Source organism: Stigmatopora argus, chromosome 13, assembly GCF_051989625.1.
Source record: "Stigmatopora argus isolate UIUO_Sarg chromosome 13, RoL_Sarg_1.0, whole genome shotgun sequence".
NCBI classification, from domain to species: domain Eukaryota; kingdom Metazoa; phylum Chordata; class Actinopteri; order Syngnathiformes; family Syngnathidae; genus Stigmatopora; species Stigmatopora argus.
This window is the reverse complement of record NC_135399.1, coordinates 12,160,637-12,183,925: the sequence shown is the minus strand read 5'-3', so window position 1 is coordinate 12,183,925 and position 23,289 is coordinate 12,160,637. Positions and strand designations below refer to the sequence as shown.

At 40.9% G+C, this 23,289-nt stretch overlaps 1 protein-coding gene across 7 annotated transcripts in view; it reads left to right on the top strand.

The window, feature by feature from the left end:
- Window positions 1–23,289, top strand: part of LOC144086905 (uncharacterized) — a 72,393-nt gene that overhangs the window by 28,005 nt on the left and 21,099 nt on the right. For all 7 annotated transcript variants that reach the window (XM_077617082.1, XM_077617080.1, XM_077617084.1 and 4 more), the window contains exon 4: window positions 11,093–11,247. The gene's annotated coding sequence lies outside the window, so the exon portion shown is untranslated. The remainder of the gene's footprint in view (window positions 1–11,092; window positions 11,248–23,289) is intronic.

Sequence of the window (23,289 nt, the reverse complement as noted above, 5' to 3'; positions counted from 1 at the left end):
ATGAGGTCTATTTACCAATGATCTGGCGGAGGCTAGCCTCATATCTCTGCATACATTACCTAGAACTGGAGTTTAAAGAGCGATCGCTCAGGACAAGAAAGTTAAAGAGGTAATTACATAATGAAATGGCCCATCAATTCTGTTCACAGCCTTTTTAAACAGAGATGGCCCAGATACCCCTGGTTTAGCTGACCTGCTGGAAGTACAACTGTTTGCATGAAATTTCTCTTTATCAAAGGGCGGAAACAGCACGTGTCTGTCTGGGTTCTAGCTCTTGCCTGTAATTTGGTTATTAATTACACCTCCTCTCAAGGCTGCTTCGGCCATTGTATTTCCAGTGTTTCCATGGCGATGAAAGACCAATTGCAAGGTTCGTGCCAGTACCGGCTAAATATAGCAGTGTCTTGTAATGCAAAGGATGGTATAGTGTGGATTGGATTAATTACTCATGTGATAGTTGTCCGTCCGGCAGAATTTTCTATTTTCTAATCGCTAACAATAGCAAATGTTTAGTCCATCGTAATAATATAAACCACAATTACGTATATTAAGTGAAAGGTGTTTAGTAGTCAACTAAAAGTTCTTTGAACAGTGATGGCTGATTATTTTGGTCATGTCTACTATCAAAAACTTGACAGAAGATTCCATTTAGATGGGCTAACGAAACGCAAAGAGTAATTGATGAACTTTTAAGAAGTAAACAGTCATTTGATATATGATAATAACGTAACAGTTTGACAATCAGTGACTAATGTATAATACCATATTTTTAATGGAAACCAAAACTAGTACGGTCATTGACTCCTTATTTATGTTTTCAAATTCAGTCAATAGTTGGTTTTATATGCAGGTGGGTAATTAGGTAGAAGGTGATATAATTTGTAAATAGTGCCCGCAGGCGTTTGTTTACTCAACTGTAGATTGGGGGAGGTGTGCATTATGATAGGGATTGAAACACATTTCAAATCATATAAGACTTATCGGCACGCCCAATTCATTTAAACTGTCCTCTTAGTTTAAACACAATCGGTAAAGTTAAGACTACGCTATATATCGCTCTCAATATTTCATTTTAATGCATGGGAAAAGTAATTTTCCCATGAAATGTCCTCAGTTTTGTCTGCCCTTCTCAGTTATGTGTGGCTTTGGTTTGTCCTTCGACATTGTGCCCAGAGTCAAAGAGACCCATAGTTGGTGGTTCTTATTTGGGCCCAAACAGGACCCACACCTTCTGTCACAGCTTCCAGCCCCGGGCCCGACGGCGACCTGCTGCCAGGTCTACGAGCATTGCCAGTTGTAGTTTTTAATTGGCCATCTGGGGAAAGCGGGATCTAGTGGCTGGATATTAATCAGTAAATTAACCCAGCCATAATACAGCTCCCTCCCAGCGGAGGCCCGGCAGCTGTGGGCAGAGAACGAGAGAGGGAGATCTCGGCGGGGAGATGAACCGTGCGCTGAAGAGACTGAAAAAGGCGAATGCTCCCGAATGGACTGGCTGGCGATTGAACATTTCCCTCCGTGTCCTTTTGCGCCACACTCGGCTGTCTGGGGCGCCGCTGACCCCCAATTTGTCTGACAATCACGCGGAGGATTATCTCCAACATGTCAGTGCAGATGTCACAGGTTCCCCACATTCACGGTCGAGGCTTGCTTTTCCTGTCCAAACGGGCAAATGTACTGAAATTGCCAATGATTGGAGGAAGAGTGCTCTGCAAAAAGTTCAGGGGGAGGTTACTTCCGTGCTGAAAAATGCCTGCCGATGTGTGTGCCCGTGCCCGTGTGTGTGTGTGTTTGTGTGTGTGATTATCATCTCTGTCTGTGACTAACTGCAATTGCTGGCTGTCCCCAGAGTTAACCAATTAAAAGGCTAATGAATATATAACAGATTATTAGTATAATTAAACTAAATTATCATAATGGCCTGTGTTTACAGTTTAGTAGGTGAATGAGAAGGGAATCTAGTTGAACCGGAATGCAATTGTAAGTGGAGCGGTTTAAAATATATATATATATATATATATATATAGCAAAATCTGGATTTGCTTAGAGTGCAAGTCATTTTTTTTTCAGTTATGACAATGGCTGAAATTGCGCAGTGGAATGCAATTTTATTGACGCCTGTTTTTTCCCCCCATTGAAATAATTGTAAAATTCATGTTTTTGCAATCGCTCTGTGCAGTCAAATATGCCACAGATCAAGGTGATTTATCACGCTGATGGAAAACATCCAGTAAATCTGACGTTGTCATGAAGTCTTGCTCATTCATTTGCAACATTGCCCACATTGCTGACGTCTGGCCTGCTACATGTTTATTGCATTAGGCAAACGTTGTACGGAGCATTAAATTGTTCAAAAACTGCTCAGCAGTGGAACAAATATTTGTAATCTGAATATATTATCTAACATTTATATCCAAATTTGGTTTAGGGACTACCACAGACATAATGATATTCATTTCAGTTGAAATTTCAGTTCGTTGACGTACAAATTTAAGGTACTACTACATCGAATTTAGGTGCCACACAGATAAAACATGCAAAAAAGAAAAGTACATAGTTGTGGATGCCATAATACCAGTCCATCACAGGCAATGTCAATCACTCTGCCACATATATATATTTTTTCATCCATCGGAAAACAAAGAATCCAAATGCATTCCACATGACCCCGCGGAGGACGTGATGTCATCACACGCCATTGTCATAAACGAACCCCTCACTTCTCCACCCGACTGTCGATAAATTTCCAAGGGGGCTTCGCTCGTATGTCTCTTTTCTCCTGTGCTTTTGACGGACGTGGTATAATTGTCATGCAAAGAGTTGAATGTTTCCTTTTCTAATTTTAAGGGTCAACAGCATTTTAATACCATTTTAACACGCGCGCGCGGCGTTTTTTTATGATGCATGTACAAGCTGCTTTTGATAGCTTAACCAGCCAAGCATGGTTAAAGAGAGGAACCAATGCAGCTGCTTCCAGGACCCACTTAATTTAGTCCCCTGACCTCAGTTCACCTGAGTCTGCATGGAAATCATAATGCAATTCAAGTGTGAAGAAAAATGATATACTGTGTATTTACCCCAAATATTTATGCAGGGCCTACTAGCGGTCATGCTCACTCCTCATACGGGGAAAGTGATGCCTTGTAACGTAGGCTCCGCCGGGTTGCTGCTACATTGCCCGAGGCCATTGTTTCCTCCATTATCATTTTCATTGGATTCCACACCAGGCGCTGTTTCTACTGTTTACAATGCCTGCCTCACACAATGTCGAAGAGCTTTACATACGCGTTTTGGATAATGGAAGATTTCCTACTGGAAATGTTCACTTTATTGACCACCGCGGTGAATTATTTCATCAGAATCATGCATGTGCAATTTTTATCCAGCACGTGGTTGGATAATATGTCCCGTAAGCATCAAAGAGAGAGTGAAAGTCCTTTAAGATGGTGCATTCCCAAAGAGATAAGGCTTCTCAATAAATGTGTGGAATCTGGAGGTGATTTTTTTTTTAAAGCCCTTCCCCTTTTAGATATTCTTATGTCCTCTCAAGGTTGCAGTTCACTGAAGCTGACAGCTGCTGCGGGGTTCAACAATGCAGCCATTGTTTAACACCCCTACTATTTGTTGACCTGACGATGCCACGCACTACCTGGGGGATGAATAGCTATGCTGAGTGACACACTTTGATAGCTAGGAAATTTCTCGGCGAACAACTGCAAAATGGATTTTAGGTCAGATGCATTTTTAGGAACTTTGGCTTGATCTGATTGCAAATTTTAAGAGTGCCAGTCCCCAAAATTAGACCTGTAAGGTTTATGCCACTGGTTGGGCCAGATAACAGCATTGATACATTTGTATCTCAGTATATTGCATACAAAAATATTTCACAAAATTGGAAGTAGACTTTTAATCTTCCACTTTGATTTCCATTTGTTTAGTCACTTGCGTGTCATTCCAGTTGCTTATGCAGTTATGATTGACTCCTCATTCTGTACTGTACTGCAACGCCCTGTGCTGTAATGTCCTTTGGAAAGCAATCCAGAAGCCCATTAGACGAGTGTAGCTGTATAAAGTCACGGCAAGAGAGGGTGTCTCATCAGAGCTGATAACAGGGTATCTGGTCAAGTCATTAGCTCTCCTCTTATTGAATTCCAGCCAAATAGACCAAATGAAGCTAAATAAAGCTATAGATGGTGAGGAGCCTGGAGCCCATTAATGTGCTGCCACTTAAACCCTCCTCCTCTTCGTCCTCCTCCTCCTCCTCTCCGAGCCTACCACGTGCACTGCCTCGAAACCCTTTTGCTGTCGTTGTCTTCTTCGCACTTGTTCTCCTTCCTCCTGGGGCACGCACTCTTTCCTTCTTTCCGACTGCCTCCTCTCCTCTGTCACTCCCAGGTCATCCCTTCTTTTCTCTCTGGACTCCCTCCCTCCTCACTTTCTCCCTGTCTGGGGGCCCTAATGGCGAGCTCGTACAGCAGCTCTGACACCATCACATCTGCTGGCAGAGCGGCTCTCTGCCTCACCACCCAGCCTGCTAATGAGATCTCCCCCCACCCACCCATTTAATTAATACCATAAGAATTTTAATTCTGACTGAATCAATTTAATGTGATGTGATTTTTGTCAGCTCTATTCCCCGAGTAAGGGGGGAAAAACAGAGCGGGCCCTGATGCTTATTACATACATCATTTCACGGGGCCTGCATTCCCTGCTGACTTAAACAAATTCTAATTAAGACTAATTAAAGCATCATTTATGAAAACGCTTGTGATAGTTATGCAAACATTCTGGGTGGGTATGCTCTGCATGATAATTACCCCCGGTTTAAATTAAGACCTGCTCCCCAGCAATTATGCAAGCCACACACCAGCACCTTGTGGAGGGAGGAGAAACAAAAAGAAAAGGAATGTTCCTCCTTATTCCTGCCATCACGGCAGACCTGGCGCCTGAACTATCACTTCACAAAAGAGTCTTCTTATGCAGACAGGTGCTGGTAAAAGGAGCCTCTGTAGTACTCGGTACACGGGGGTGAAAGTGGTGATCAAAAACCACACTGGTGACTGATATTGGAGCTCACAAGCACCGCTTACCGCTGGTCTTTTTTTTACCACTTAAAGGCTGCTCGGGTATATGTGATACTCAGCACGCCTGTGTGTGTTTTGGTGACAACCCTCTCTGATATGGGAGTCCGTGTCACCATAAGGGGCCTTTGAGACGCCCCCATTTCACCACCCAAAGTTGAGATTCTACAAGGGATGTCATATCAGTTTTGTTGAGTGGATTTGATTCAGCTAGACATGTGCATTTTTTCTTTTCAAAATTAAGTTCAGATTTTAAACATACAGCATACATGATAAACCAGACTGTAATGTTGGACATTACATCCTGACTTTTTTTAAGTGGATGGGGTAGTATGTCCAATAAGTGGAAATAAACTTCTAATAAGCATTGCTACTGGATGAATCCCGATACCAGAAAAATAAACAAATGAGAAAACTAAAAGGTACAAAATTTGAGAAAATGTAAAAAAAACAACCTTGTGTAAATATGCAGAGACATATTTTATTTTGAATTTGACATTTTACTATGTTACTATTCAAAATATTTATTCTGCAAAAGCACCGTATTTTCCGGACTATAAATTGTACTTTTTTTTCACATTGCGACTTATTCTTAAGTGCGACTAATATGTTTATATTCTCTTTGACTACCGAAAGCCATTTTTTTAGGCTATAATTACCCAAAAAACTGTAAATATTACTTATAGGTGGGACTTATAGTCTGACAAATACGGTATATATAGATCCAAGAAGTCATATCAGGCACAACCATTCCATATGTTACCTCCAACCACTCTGAAATACTCTCTTGCGTTTCATTCTATATAATGTCCATCTGATATAATCATTTGTAGAGCTTTAGAAGTGTAATAGCAAACACATGTGACGCAGTATATGAGGGATAAAAAGTAATCATTCATTTAGATGCTTTTAATAAACTTCCTTGTGCTCAGATGGCTCCATGTGGAAGTGTTGTTTGTGTGTTGACACAAGACTTGTCATCGCTGTCGTGTTTGTTTGCTTTTGCTCTCAGCGTTCCATTTTGGCAACGGCGTCGCCACCTTATTGCGTTTTACTTCAAGAGCGGCAGCTGGCTCAATAAGATGGAAGGGAGTAGGGGGGGAGAAACAGGTTCTATCCCCAAATCGGTTGCGGCAGGGCGCAGACCTCACTTCCACCCACGTCAGGTTTTACGTAGACTGCTGCTCGCTGTACATGCAGATGGCACGGCACTCCCAGATATCATTTGAGGTAATCTAATCCCTCCACTGCTCCCTCTAGAAAGGAGGAGTATTAGCGGCCATATGTCAACCAGATTTGTCAGATTATTCATTACAATTAATTGCTGTTCTACTTAAGGCCTCTAAGGCTGTGAATTGCTCCGAAATCTATTGCAAACACAAAAATTATGAGTAAAAGACTTTGGCCCTGTCATTCAAATTTCAGGCTGACCTTTAGCGGAGCCTGGCTTTTCAGAGGGAGTGCGGGAGAGAGCGCCTTTCTAATTGGTGTTCCTTCACTCAGTTTTCTTTCTTGTCTTTTTTTATTTTCCATCTGCAGGTAGCGCGTCTTCCTGTATTGACAGAGACTACAGGAAAGACCGCAGTGCTTGTTCGGAGTTATTACGCCTACTGGCCTCTAAAGTCTACTCTTCGGAGTTTTACCCGCAGCGCCGGCTCCACTAAATATACTCATTTATTGGTCGTATTCAAATTAGCAAATTGCTTTTCTCATAGTCACAGCACAGTAACGTCGCAGCTCTCCACACTGCGTTCGCTGTCAGCTAAATTTGAATGTGGACAAACCCCCCCCACCCGCTTTTTTTCCAAGAGGCTAGCTCCAAGGCTGCAGCCTAATAGCCACCTGAATTAATGTGCTGTCCAAGGATATGAGCCATAATACTTTGGTGATTAATGTTTCACTGGTACTCCGCTTTCATAGTTAGGGCTAACACCCTAGAGATAAGCTATTCACTACTGACTTATATTCCATTCAGGTGCTGTTTTTAACTAAGAACAGATCAAAAGTTGTGTAGTTTCATTTGTACGAATGGCGAAAACTGGAATAATGAGACAAGGGTTTGTTGGGAGGCTCCAATCAATCACTCGATTCGTCTGTATTTTTGTGTTGAAAGCATTGTTGCGGTCTGTCATTTACAGTGCTACAGACTCAAAACTCCAACTTTTATGAAATCGTATCTAACTATACTATATTAAGTAAAATATCAGATCACACTTTAGATCAAGTTAGATCATTTTGTTGGGGCCAAATGCAACCGGCTAGTTCAAAATAGCTCAAGATTAACCAACTTTCTTGGAGAGTGTTCATTAAAGGAACAAAACGATTTACTGTTGCTGGAAAAAATGAGTGCCTGGTGCATGTTTTCAAGTACTATAACCAACTATTAGTGTTTTCATCACTTTTTGCTGAAAAAAAATATTTATTGTGATGCAAATGCACTGTCAGTCACAGATCTGACTAAAATTCAAAATCTTACTTTCCCTTTTTTTTTAAGAAACACAAAAACATCGATCATACTGTTAGGGCAAACCACGGTTCAAGTAGTCCTTGAAGCAAAAGTCATAGCAAATTACAACGTTATGATTGACTGTGATTATGATAAGAATCCACGTGCCTGCTGATGATATATTTTGCTTCATTATGGAGTCAAGGCACTGGAGGAGTGACTCAAAAGCCATCTGATTGGCCCACTTAATTGTTCTTTATGAGATGGGGCTTTCCCAGCAGGGCTTAGCAACTCAGTGTTGGGTTTGAAGTAGGAGGAGAAAATCTCTCCCTGGTCATATTACCAGGGCCAGAGTTAATGAGAAGGTAGAGGAAAAAAAGCCATCAACATATCCATTTTCATCACCTTTGCCGCTTTGCTGCAACTATTTAAAGAGTATTTTATCCGACATTCATCAACGATGTGCTTTTGCATTCTTACTGCAGTTAAAGCAGGATTATCCTCTGTTCTATTTGGGTTGTTTGGTCTTTGGTCTAGGGGAAGGTGTTGAAATATTTCAGATTCTCCTCAATACTCATGGCGGCGGCGGATCGATGCTCCCAACGCTGCCCGGCCGGGCCTCGTCTCATCACCGTACACCCGCTGACTGACACATCCTCATTATATTACAATACGCTAGCCACTAAAGGTCATTCTCCCCGAACGTAATCGCACGCAATCAAAACCACAAACTTCATATATCAAGCAGATAGTAAATAGGTTGGCCGTTTATTTTCTGCTGCCGCACAAATGATTTCCGTTCATTCGCGATCGGAGCCTGCCGCGCTTTGAATTAAGATAATGCCGCAACGGCGACACATAAAAATCATTTTCAGATGAGTAAGCACACTTCGAATTCACCTATTAACATGAGCCTTCATGTGTGCCGTAATGGGAAAATGTAACAGTAAAATAAAAACACGAGCGATAATAAAAGTAAAGTACAATATCTAGTAGTCTAGTCAGAAGAAGGATAAATCAGTTGTGGACTAGTGGAGTCTAACACAATATGGAATGTTCTCAACAGCCCATCCTTCACATTTTGCGTTTTGCACCAAGCGCTCCAATTAAAATACCAACCTCTACCTAATTGAGGCTATTAAGATTTAAGGTGCCTGTTAATTGCTTAGTATTGAAAGAGATTGTTGTGGTGTCTATGCTGCTAATCTTTATCTTTTCCCCAGAATCGGAAGTAGGTTGTCAGAAAAAGAAGTGTCAAAGTGAGAGGGAGAAAGGGAGAGCGAGAGAGACAGAGAGATAGAGAGAGTGAGAAAGAGAGAGCGAGATAAATAAATAAATAAAAAGAGCGACTACAGACCCCTCTCTTGGATATTACCATAATGAGCAAAACACACTTAGTGGGCCATGACCTGATGTCATCTGATTATATCCATGATTAATGATATCCTTTTACAAAAAACATGGCACTACTGTAAGTGTCAAGAATTAAAAGAAGCACATGGTAATATATTCATGCTTTCACTCATGTTGTATTATAGCCGCAATTTGTATGTTTGTGGCTGGATGTTCTACAGCTAAATGCAAAATAGGAATTAAAAATCTGGTTTATAAAACAAAGATTATTGGAACTTTCCTTTCTATTGGAAATGAAAAATGTAAGAGTGGCCTGATTTAGTTTTAGTTCTTACAAACTGTTGTCCACTTCTCAACAATTGGCATTGAAGAAGTCAGAATCATGGAAAAGAAATACAATGACCCTCATCCAATACAATTTTATAGGAGGTATTATGCCAAACTAGATATGTTAAAGTCCTGACAGAAAAAAATAGAAATCATAATTCCACCCTCCTTTTCTTCCCTTCCTGTTGTTGATAAATATCGTATCTATTCTGTAAAAGTCCAAACCTGAAACAAGAAACATTTGTGATCTTTTTTTCATTTTCATTCAAGAGTCCAAGAAAGCGATGTCCAGTGGATGAGTCAGCTAAATATATTTTCCTCTGGTTTTGTCGAGACGTGGTGTCAACAAAGCCCCCAGTGTTGCATTGGCGTAGGAGCCACAATGTCAGTCTGTCTGCTTAATTACGAGTGGGATGGACATAAAGTTGCTCACTCAACAGCCCTCTTTGTGGCAATTTACAGCCCAGGGTTTTACATTTACATTTTGGGGAGACATTGTATTGTAGCATGTGGTGCAATAACAGCGATTGCACGCAATTTCTTCTGCGACCAACAACACATTGTTGTATCCGTTGAACATTACGAGTCATATGTCAAAACAAGTATTCTACGAATGTTAGGTTTGATTGGAATTTGTCTTGTGTGCATGGTCAGCTCTCCACAATAAAATGATGAGGGCAATTCCAAGTCAGAAATATGCATCCGGAGTAACATGGTAAAATACAGAAGTAAAAAAGCATCAAGCTGCAGCCTGCTGCACCAAGTTAGCCAACATAGATAACCACAGATTGTGATGCTAAGCAAACAACATTTCCCATAATGCCCGTGGCTACAGAAGCATGGTGAGGTCATGTTCCAACATATATAGCGAATCGTTTCCCACCTCACCAGCAAAAGTGTTGGTCCTAGCCTTAGGGGATTTCTGCTAGATTTCCGTTTACGGGTTTTTGTGCTTTACATGAACACTCCCAAGAAATCCACCCCACATTTGTGTATTGGCCTGTCAAAAAATTAAATGAAAAGTCATTCTAATAGGTGACCCCTGGCCTAGTTCATATTTCCTGTCAATTATGAAAGTATCAAGTCATGCATAGTTATGAGGCGTTGCCAGACCTATTAAAATTCATAAATGATGTGTGTTTATACCAGGTTACTCCAAAGCACTTAATTCCATCTTGTCATGTAGAACGAATGCTTCTCCTCACTAGATGCCGTGGAAGGAGAGATGCATTGTTTCATTTATGCCCTAAAATGGCATCACTTGATTTAGATTAACCGCTAATTTAAGAAAGCGAGCTTCATTTTTACTTTGATATGGAGGCATGTATTTGCTTTTTATAATCACTTGCTTGTTTAAAGCCAGAAGCTACGTTGCAATTATTCTAAACTGCCGCAACAACGGGCTAATTGTTTAGTGTGCAATTACGCCTTTTCACCGGTAACCGTTTTGCGGACCTCTCAGGCTCTTGTGTAACTCAGGTGTGTGTAATTACATTTCTTAAGGTCAACCTCTCACCAGGATAAATTAGTGAAATTGTATTGTTGACCACTTCAGGGCACGGATACGAATGCAATTATCTTTGTTAATATAATCTGGTCTTCGGTGAGAAAATCTGATTCGGAGTGAGAGGGTGGAGTCTGTTTGCAAAAGAATGTAGTGAAATTTTGTATCCAGTTGTACTGCATGTAAGTGTAATACTTAAAAAAAGGGTTCTCAATATTTTTACTGTGACTCACAGATAAGATTTCAAATGATGTCTAAATACAATTAAAATCTAGTTAATCTATTCAAGTGCCAATGTGTCATCCTGTTAACTTAATCTGTGTCTCAAGAAATACTTTATAATATTAATTCATTCTTTTTCCATTCTGCCCATCCTCACAGAGTACTGGAGCTTATCTCAGCCACCTTTGGGCTGGAGGCGGGGACATCCTGAATTGGTTGCCAGCCAATCGCAGGGCACAAAACGACAAACAGCCATGGACGCTCCAATTTCAAATGGTTTGGACATCTCCCTTCAATAGCACCAAACAACTAAAGTAAGTTGCTTTGAAATACTCAAACTCTCTCAAATCTCTGTCTCTGTGGTGCCTGCTTAAAAATATTGATTTGATCCTATCCCAGTTAATCAACTAAATAAATGCTTATGGTAAACCTGCAGTCTTACCTGCAGACCGGGAAACAAAAGTGGGAGAAAGTACGGAAACCAAATTATGGTGGCCCAGATATGAATGGCCCAACCACTGATAGTTTCCCCTCAGCCTTGGCAAAGTGAGCGATGCAAATGTACAATAAACAGGGCCTAAGCTGGCGGAGGGCTTTCAATCACACGGGGGGGCAGTAGTTCAACCCCTGCCATGAATAATCCCAGTCTTGACACCCCAGGGAGCCCAACCTCCAACCTGCTCAATGGCACAAAGATATTAGATAGCCATATGTAGATTGACTAGGTAAACAGACTCTCTTGATAACACAATACAATCTCTTTGCAAGCAGGAATATAGATTTGAAGCTAAATTCTGCTTTTCTTCTGAGGAAAGGCTTAGCACCATCAAAATTCAACATTGCTGTTTGCTTTGTTTAACGCTCTTGCTCGGATGAAATTGCCATCTATTTGTGATTTAAGTTACCTGACTGTTTGCCTTATATGGCGAATCCAACTGAGGAATGATTGATAGGGAACGTGTTGGGGAGAGGTGGGACTACTGGAAATAATGATAGTCTTCTTAGATTTCTTGTATGTGGAATTGAATATTACATTTTTCCGGACACTGACTGTCTTTTGGTGACACTGTGGAGAGGCCTATAAGGAGACACGTCCACATTGTCGCTTTGCGGGGGAGGATGATAAGGGGCAGGAGAGTGAAGAATAGAGCATAAGGGGTGCAGAGGGGGAGGTGAGCGCTGTCGAGAATTTTCTCCAAGTCCTTGTACCCCTCCTCATTTCCCCCCCGAGCTCTTCATCGGCCCAGTGATCGCAGCAGGAGGCACTCCAGCTTGGGAAACGGTCCCTTCCGGCCAGCGGGGTGCTCCTGGGTTGAGGCGGGGGGATGACACCACGCGGGCCACTTTAGGCCTCCGTCATATGATCATTGGAAAAAGAGGGGCTCCTCTTTCCATTATGTCCGTTGGCGTGAAGTGACAGGTGGACTGACGTGGTCGATCCTGTGATGGGAAGAAATGTAGCAGAAATTAGCCACGGGAGCTCTGATAGGATGTCTCCCTTTATAACATGTGTGAATTTTGATGAGGACATTGATACAATATTTGAGTTGACTTCTGATGTCCAAAAGCTCTGTCCATATTTTCATCAGATTTTGAGTTAATGATGGAATTCCCTGGATATATATCGTGGTTTAGCTTCTTGCCTCTCCTTCTACGTAACATTCATAATAGGGATGTCCCAGTGCTGACTTCCAATCAGATTTTTTTTCAGGATATGTTTGCCGATACCAATTTCATGTTGATCAGATGCCAGTATTTATTATTATTTTTTTTTTAAGTGAGCCTTGATGGTATCTCCTTGCTCTGTTGCAAATGTTAATTTCTAAAGATAGGTCGTCCCATATGGTACTGAAAACATTACTGGATAAGATCTTGTGCCCGAATCTAATACAACACGGTACTCCAAAAATACTACGTATCAGATCAGGACATCACTAATTCATAGTATTATTCGGTTTAAATGCAATATGCGGTAAAATAGTGTCTTGACTTTGAGCTGTCATTTGAAAAAAGAAATTGTTGCAAATTCAAAGTTCTCTGGCTCATCAGCATCGGTACAATCGGTACAATAATAATATTCATTCCCGAAGTCAGGCAAGTGAAACCCTACACCACGAGGCAGCACAATAATACTAATAGTGAAAAGATAAAACTTTATTGATCCCTCGTAGGTTACTTTGATTTCATGTACAAGCTACTACATGCTGACTTTTCACAGGATTTCTCCATTCCAGAAAAAACCTTCATGCTCCCTCATGCCAACTTCAAAGTGTTAATGGAAAAACCAACAGTTACGTGTAATTGCGCTATTTTAATTCGAAGGCAGGAGCATGTAAGTGTGAAAGAAGAAGTCAGTAGCCACTTGATCATTGCGAGTTAAAATAAAATTAATGAGAGAGGGTGCTTTTTCCAAATGTATAGTCGTTTCCTTTTTTTCCCCCCACGCGCCACGCACATGTTCTGTACAAGTATGAAGTGAGCCGAATCACAGCTGTGCCACTTATGCATGAGTATTGGGATTACTGTCACCTTTGTCTGCATATTTTCCTTTGATTAATGTCACCCGAATGCCGTGTCTTCCAATTGAGGACCTGCTTCATTTGCATGATTTTTTTTTTTAATACATGGTGGAAAATTTGGGGAGGCATTAGAGAGTATGCCATTTTTGTTGGCATGGCACTGAGTGATTCACACCGTGGCAAACGCATCTCAGAACTCAGCTTTCACAGTTACACTTGTAAGATCTGCAAATCATGAACAGGGCCATACCAACCTTATTTACCGTTGCACAAAAGACACAGATTTGCATTCGCTCCCCACAGGGAAGGGTTTATAAACTACCGAAGCAGTCACATTTCTACCCGTTTTATTTGTTAGAAAGACTATCATGAAAACTACACCTCCAATATGTTTAGGGAGCCATCAGTCACCGTGTTTAAAACGTATTACGGCGCCCAGTTCCTTTTGCTGGCTCACGGAATTCCCAGATGGTGAGCAGTGATTAGCCATTTCACTTAGCTGTTTAGAAATGAGCATCTGGAAACACAGGTTGAAATAATGCCATCGGGCCAATCATTTGCCCTAAATTAGTGTCATTGAATTAATCTGATTATTAGGCATGCAAAAACTCAACGGCTAATAGATTCCTCTTCTCTCGTCATTATCATCACTTTATTCACGAGTGCTTATGTTTGCGGACAGGCGCACATTTGCTCAGTGCTTTCGAGTACTGCCGTGCAAGTTATTCAAATGGATAAACTTGTGTGAGCTTGTGGATGCCATCGTGAAAGAGTCTGTCAGTTTAATGTCCACTTTGTCGTTTTGTGGTTTACTGCTTCTTGATAATTGTAATGTTTTTCTGGTTTATGAAAAAGAGGTTGCAATTAGTTGATGAAATTGCTTTACGTGGGTGTGAGTCGCCAACTGTCTTTTCTTTTTTAAATCTTCTATTGCCATCAGAATTGCTGATTGATGGCAGATGTCTATAGTGGCACATAAGTTAAAGGTGTATTTTTCACCGTCTTTTTAGCAAAGGGACAATTTTTTGTTGTTGAAAAAAGTCAGATTCCACACCACCACCAGAAAATGTAAAAATGAATCTCCCCAGTCTATATTAACAATATAAATACACAGTGGTTGAAAACACTGAATTTTGACGAGAAGTGTCAACTCATTGCCAGTAACTGACATCCAATTTATTTGGACTTGCAGTTCAAATGGATTGGACGTAGTGACAAAATATGATGTAAAGAGCCACGTTCGGTTCCAAAGCCATGAAACATAAAATAAAATACGGCAAAGCTCCATTTAATCCAAGCATCTATTTTAAAATGTAAAAAACTATTGCTTGGATTAGAATTTATATTTTTCTGCCACACGGATTCCCTGAACTTTTCTGACCAAGCTCTCCAAACTCACTTTAAACTGTAGCATTCCCCAGACCGTCACCTGTCAACATCAATTCAGCCGGCTCCTATATGTTGTTCAGTCTGGTTAATGATGAGCGATATGGACACGAGATGATCGTAATTATCTCCCGCTGTCTCTCGCTCCGTACACATGTGCATCTTCATTAGCTCAGTCAGCCTCCGGTGGAGGTAGAACGGTCATGTACTGTTCCTCGGAGTGTGAAATTTCCTCACTGTCTATTTTCCCAAACCAAACGAGCGGCACATCAAGCTCACCTAAGCTCTCAGACGAGTAGCACGAACGCCGTCCTAATCCCCCCCAAACAGAGCTGTCAAGCCAGGCGGCAAAAGGAGCTCACCGCTGGCTCTCTCTGCGTGAAAGGAGCGGACCAACAACATAACAAAGGGTGTTTATGGAAAAATAGATGCTGGCGCAGCCGACCAGAAAGGGCTTAGCAGTGATCAGACCTCGCGCCCACCTTTATCCTTCACCGTTCACATTGAAATGCAAATATCAAGGCAGGGTTTCCACCCGCGTGCCACTCACAAATTGAAAAGCAGTTTTTATCTATGCAAATGCAAGCATGGTAATTGAAGTTAATCAATCAATGCTAGCTTTCACTAAAACCTCGAACATGATTGAATAAAGTAATTATCATTCAGGAGAAAATGATGAAGTTGTAGACAGCATGAACCTTATTAAAAGAGGATTTTGAGTCACAATGGCTTCATTTAGCCAGCAGCGCCTTTTGTGTCGCTCTCTGCTTTCTTCCCCTCGTCTCACCGTCTTTTATCAATCCCCTGATCCATCCCTTTTTTCCTTAACTGTCTCCTGCATCTCACGTGACGCACATGCAGTCCACTGGGGATGGAAAATTCCTAAACCTGACCACTTGAGAGAGTAGTAGTTAGCCTTTCTCCTGGGGATACTTTCATATTATGTCCTCTCTTTATTATGTTTACTCGGTCGCAGGGCACTTCATTTGGAACACCGGCACAATCCAATAAGATGTAATAAAGGCAGAAAACAATGATTGACCCTCCAGTTACAACAATAATGACAAACATTTAAATGCCATTGCTTAGTGTTCTTTGACACCTAACTTTTGGCAAACACCCTGAACTAGTAGTCGCCAGCTTATACAGCCATCCAAAGTTGTCCTAAAAATACAGCCAGTTTAGCCAATAGATATTGACAAACAGAAACAATTGTCAATGTTTTGGCTCGTAGCACCGCAACAATGGATGTGAAATGAAAGTAGACTATCAGACAGAATTTCAGAGCATTTTCATCCAAATCACTGCTAAAAAACGGCCTATTCAGACCAGCATCACAATGTGACACGTCCCTGTTCAAATGGATTGGACACCTATCACCAGAAATGGAAGCGAATGTTATAATCTTTGAAGCGATGTCATAATTTCCACCCTAGTCACTCAATGTTGACAGTGTAGGTTTAAATAAAAACACCCACTGACTGAATTTTTTCCAAGATCAGCAACCAAATACAAGCCCTCTTTGACTCAGCCGTGATGTATCTGTTCTTCGGGGGTGAAATGACAGTGGTACATAATTGTCGTGAGGGGTGGGGGGAGAGACGTTAGCATCAGCCATTTTTTAAATGAAGGTGTCCCCCACCTCCCTTTAGCCCCTGCTTCACCTGTCAGCCGCGACGTGGGTAATTGAGACTTCCTGGCTGCCGTGGCTGGCTACCTTAGCGACGCTCTCCGTGCTGCACCCCTCACGGCGGGGCTAGTTAAAGGCCTCTTCGGTTTGTCACAGAGTTTAATATGCACCCTACATAATTATGCAGGATTCACAGTGCTATCAAACTGCAATTCAAATTAGTTCAGGATTAAAGGCACAGAACAGTACTGGTTCCTTAATTGCATTGTACTGTGCTGATCACATTCAAATACCCATTACTCATTCCCTCTGCGGAGCAATAAGTCAGAGGGATTAATACTGAGGCAGGTGACAGGGCCAAGCCATTAAAAGGCAGTTATGCAGAAAGCATGGCCGGTTTTATTCACGTTAATGAAATCAGCGAAATGAAACTGTAATAGATTTATCAAAGCTCAGATGGATTTGCAGTAAATCAGTTTGATTCAGGCAATCAAACTGGACAATGGAGATAGTTTTCAGCTACCGCGCTCGGATATCAGGCGGCGGCATGTGAGAAACGCTGATATTCTTCTTGGGAGGATTTGGTGAACGCCCGGTGCCGATCGGCTATTCCCACAGCGGCCCCGCCCCCCCTCGCCCTGTTCGCGGGCCAAGCGGTGCCAGCGGCTGATAAAAGCCATGGCCCGCCTTCCGGCGAAACGCCACATTCTTCTGGTCCCGCGCTCTGCCTCAGTCTCCTCTTCGATTTATGAGCCTCCAGTCGCCCGTTCTGGCATGTCGTACAGCTCACAAGCGCGCGCATTAGAACCTAAATTCACTTACATCAAACGGATTAGTGAGGAAATCCATCCGTCTGAGCTGCAGTGGTGGCGCTGCTCTTCCAAATGCATGTTGGATGAGCACAACTATTAGCATCGAATCCTTCAATTGGATAACTAGCAACATTTGGCCTGTTTAGGCAGCATGATTTCACCCGTTCCATTGCAATAGCACAGATTGTAGCCACAGACATTCACCTGATATGTAACTTTATTTACTCATATGCTGTCACCTCCATTGAAAGATGTCCAATGCATTGCAACTTGCTGTGAATGATCACTCCGAGCGATTTGTAATGTCATTAATGCTTCAGTTTTACCACTTAAAGTCTCCCCCCAGTCAAAATGGTCTAGTCCAGTTTATTACCCCAAACTTTTCACCCCATGAAGGTCCAAATTTCGCTTTCTTTGGATTGATTGGTCAAGTTCATCAATTCAGACTCAGTTTCTGGTGCCCCAAAATTCGGCCCATAAGCCCATAATCAGTCATTATTTACAAAAGTGTGTCAACCGAACAGAAACACCTGTAAAAGTGCGCTTTAATTCTTTACAAGATTTTAAGAAGGGATAAAATATGCAAATAAAATTTGCAGATTTTCAACCAACGGGTGGGGATTGTTCCACAAGACAGTTTTTCACCCCCAAAGTAAAATGATTAAATGACCTGAGCTCAAATGACATTATTTTTAAATGCGTTCTTAATGAGTCGTCCACTGTAAAATATAAATTCCGATTACATCCAATTAACCCCAATCAGCGGTACCTAATCTCTATCCCCTTTTTTATTTAATGGTTCGCTGCCGCTTCCACCATTGATTAGGCGGAATGAGCAGCGCTCCTAAATGACTACCCATAAGGCGACGGGAACGGTTGGCCTTAATAGCGACAGAGTGGCCATTACACCTGTGTGTGCACATCTCCCTTTTTTCACAGACAAGATCAAGTTTAATATCGTTGGGCTGACGGGAGCCTCTCCACATTGATTTAGACTTGAGACCGTTGACTCCAAAGGGAAAATGTTAAGTAGAAATCTCCCATCCATGAAGGGTGCCTCATTATTTTCTAATTGCAATGTATTTAGGTCCTCCAGTAGCCATACGGGATTATATACATATACATATTATGGACACATGGGAATTCCATGTGTTATTTTGCAAAATAGAGCTGAAATCTTTTCTACATAGTTCCGAATATGATATTTGGAAAAAAAACATTGCAAAAACAATTCATCATCGGGTGTGCACACCTGTGCAACCATATTATTAGATTTGTTTTTAATCCAATCTTGAGTTATTTTCTTTTTAATATCAATTGAGATAACAGAAATATTTGGAAATTTATTGTCTTGGTGCCATATGTTTTCCATACCAAAAAACATGTATTTCAACTGATGGTACTTTTATATTAACTCTTTATCATGTACTCTACGATTAATTCCCCAAATCAATATTCAAATAATCTTTAGTTGCAACCCGAATGAACATGTTTTGAAAGTTAGTAGTGGTTATCTTCATCCGCTTTTGATCACATGGGACCAAAATAAAACTTTGGGCAACTGCGCGAGCGCGACAATGAAGATTAGAAATAAAAGCAATAATCTATTCAAGAAGTATCCTCCAGTGCTACCATTGGCAGCAGACATGGGGCTAAGCCCTCCCACATACTCGGTCTTGAGGATTTCTCTCTCTATTTGAGCAATTTCCCGTTGCATAATACCCGAGCGGCGAGCCGCGACAATCTGTAAGATTCGAGCCAACGACGGCGACAACAAGGATGCATCGGAACTCCCTGGCTTTAATAGTTAGATGAATGCACTTGTGAGACAATCGCATAGTTTACAGAGCTTTGTTCCAATCAAAACGCCGTCGTCGGCGCCACTCTCGATAAACGCAGCCACGGTCGACGTGAGCGATGGATTAACCAGATGGGACGCTGCAGATGCACAATACGTCTTTGAAACAGCCTTCATCTCCAATTGTCTGAGCTCAAGCAAACACACCAGCCCTTAACTTTGACAGTGTGCATAACAAAATAATTGCTTTATTTATAGTTGGTATGAAATTAAGCACGCGTAATAGCCTGGGACAGTGCGGTTTAATCAACCCCCGTGATTCATTCTCACAATCCGCACGGCAACTGAAAGCAGGGCACATTAAATACATTCCCTTATTAGTCTATAAACGCAAGTGGCCAGGCGCACAAAACCCAGGTAATAAATTGATGGTCGTAAAAGCACCAACTGCACAGACAGATACAGAAATTGAAAGGCAGCAACAAACACAAGACGCCACTCAGCGTAATAAAGTGCGCCACAATTACGCTTCTCGCTTCCAATCGTATTCGCTTTTCAATTGGCTTTTTAAACGCATTTCTCTTAGATTTGGCACCAACTCAATTGAGACGATAAATGTTATGAGGAAGGCACAATTTTCTAATTAGGTGAACCTTGCGAGTGGGGAGAGAGGGGTCTTCGAATCAAATGGGGGTCTCTGAATCATATTTAGTCTTATTGACAATAGCATCAAACTAATACAGAATGTTTGAAGTTTTTATCATAAAATTATGAAAACATTTCAATCTGTCAATAGTTCCTTCTGTTTTGAACTTGACATTCTGATTTTAGAGGAAAGAATTTGCAAGTAGTCGTTGGAGTAGATAGAGTACAGTTGAGTCACATTTTATTGCTACTGAAAGTTTTACTTTACCATGGGAAAAAAAGGGAAAATGTAAAACTAAAGGTTAACATTTAACCAGGTTATTTTTAACAGATAAGGTTAAAATTTGAGCTCATTCTAACAGGACTTGCCTATGTTATCTGACAATGAAATTGTGATTTTTTTTTAAATTAATTATTTTCAGTGTTAGTAGTTGAACTAAAATCTCAAAAGGTATTTTAAACTGTGAAGTAGGTATCTCAATCTTTCTAAAATAGATTTCTGCTGTCACACCAGAAAAACAACAAACAAAAAAACCAAAGCAATGCTTAACAAATGTATTTGGTTCTCTTTTTAATCCTAAATATCATTAAAACAATCAACACAAAGCAATTTTATGTTGTTTTTAAAAAAACAATGAGCCTATTGTGTTCTGACGTGGTCAATTTACCGTAATGTTTTTCCATATCTGCTGCGATCTTGGACTAAAAAGAACAAAAAAAATTCCAATTCAAAAAGTCTGTCCTCATTATTTTGATACCTACACCTCATGTTATCACGATGTCTAACACCTTGTCACCTAAATGCTCCGATTACACTTCTCTTGCTTGTCGAACTCGTATAGTACAATTAAATAATCCATATGATTATATATAAGACATCACAATTTCTCATTAAAACTCACCTACTTTTATCAGGCGAGAACTTCATCTGTAAGTATGTCCACTTTTTCACACTGGTCATAGGTTTATTTCAAGGCCTGTCCATCTGACTATTAGAACAGAAGCTACATCTCTGGAGGGTCAATTACCATTTTCCTACGCCTTGATCTTGTTTGTTTAACTTGACATGGTGAAGAAAGAGTTGACATTGAGCGCAATCTGCTGCATTAATGTGCTGCATGTTCTGCATTCATCATTGTCACCGAGCTGAAGACGACTGGTCGGTCTTGTGACTGGAGATAGGAAGGCAGGAAAGGCAGTGTGTAGGGGGAAAAAGACAGAAAATATGAAGAAAAGTAGACAGTCAAAGATTTTGAAAAGCATCCAGGTCAAAGTAAAGCGGTGTTAACAAATTGGTGGTACAGACAAATTATAGCATTCGCCTCCTTGCCAATCAACGTGAGCAAAGATACGATGATCGAATTGATCTCAGGGATTATTCGATGGTGTTGGGCATGTAAAAGTGCATGTTAACCAACAATCCTCTCAAGAAAGGATGTGTTGACAATGTTAAAAGCAGTGAAAATACAGTTTATTGATTATCAGGACAGATTGATTCTATTGTGTACACTTTAATCGTTACCTGACAGATGAGTGAGGGTACAGACCATTTCAAATGTGTTGTATTTTTTTGTACACAAGCCATTAAACACAAACTTCCCCGCTGCCATTCTTAATTGAACGATTCCTGTCAGCCCTTCCAGTTCAAACGGATTGGACATTCAATTTTATCAATGGCACCGAGCACAGAACTAAACGTTAGATGTGTAAAACCAACTAATCATCAAGGTACAAATAGAAGTAAAACAACGAGCATAGACCTGCCTTCTTATTTGTTCAACACTTGGCCCTGTTTCCAACCTTGCCGCATTCTATTGTGTAACGTGTATTGTACAAAGGGGCATGACGCCATACAATTAGGAGTACTACGCGATCGAACCAAGATAGAAATGTGGGTCAGGAAGCTTCGAGAGCTGAGGGAAATTGCAGAGTCAAGTAATAAATTGTTGGCTTTGTCACTACAAGGGACCTCTTGCATTTATAACTAGTCCTCTTATCCTTCCAAATCTTTATGAATAACTACTACACGGAAGTCATTCAAGTATAGCAGTACCAGGTGAACCAGTTGTTTTTCGTTATCTTCACTTTGATGGATCTTAGTGGAAGAATAATATGAATTATTATGAATTATTATGAATTACTACTTAAGTGAACACTTGGTGATTAAACCTATGTTTATATTTCATCATATTTTAAGTCAATCAAAAAGAAAAAAAAGTTCTGGGCTCAGTACCAAACACTACATTGTCAAAGCTGGTACTATTTGTTTATTTTCTTTCACATCCAATCGTATAACAGTATGAAAGAGCCATAAGTGGCAAGATTATAGAATATTTTCAACACTAAGCAACAGTAGAAAAAAATATCGTAGTTAGTGAACACTGTTTGAAACTAGATTTTTTTTTTCACAAGTTGCTTGAAGGCAGTTTAGCGAGAGGGTCCCCATCTGGGCTTCGTGTCCTATGACTTATGGCGCAGAGAATGACAGGAAGGGCACGGTTTGAGCCCGCCTCAGCAGAATCTTGCCGTATCACGAGTGTTACAAGCTCACTGTGCTGATAATAGAGCAACGCAAACACAAGTCCCGTCAGGAATAGCACGATCAAAACAATGCCTATTTAGTGCTCACGCAAGCTGCGTGAATGGCTTTTGTGTGCTGCTTATTATTGCAATCTCAGTGTAGAAACGCTACAGAGCAAATCTCTGTAATTAACCTATGGTAATGACAAAAGCCAATTTATGGCTCTTAAAGATCAAATGTATTTGGGTTAATGTGAGGTCAATCTAATGCATGCGCGGGAATACCAGAGCTGGAATTGAAGGAGCCGAATGGGCAGAGGCTTTCTGGGATTGGCACGGTCACAAAAAAATCTTAATGAATAGTTGCTACTGGACACTGGTTACTCTACTTTGTTATGACTTTGAAGGGGACGTATGAGGAGAGTGGTGCTCATGTGGTCCGCGTAATCCGATGGTCGCTTTTGAGGTTCTGGATTAGAATCTCGGCCTTTGTGTTCTTCCAGTTCCTAACTCTATCGCCAACAAGTTTTAAGAAATACTTTTTGAACCTTTGCCACATGTTTTTAATGATCTTTCAGGGCACAAAGAATATATTGAATTATTAGATACAAGTACACAAGTTGTATTGTTAATAATGGCATATACAAAAGTTAAAAATTGGATGATTGGCTTCTCTCTTCTGGTAATTTGGGCATTTTAAATTTCTCTGAACACTTTAAATTCCTATGATAGCAAAAACAAACAGTCGAGCACCAATTCCTAGAAAATGGCCCATGATCAATGTAATATTCACCGTTGCCTGTTAATTTTGTTAAGTGTGTTTAGTTCTTAGGCACATTCTTTTATGTTTTTTTTTTACATCTGTGACACAAAAGAGATGTAAAAAAAAAAGCCTGTCTTTTCTCTGCTTCTATGGGTCAGACCACTTTGACTCCAGATGCGGGGCCACCTGCACCAAGTCAGAGATGGGGCCAGACTCCAAACACAGCTTGTCGACTGATGGCGGCTCCCGGCGCGTTCCGCTGCATTTAAATAGCACCTTTTGA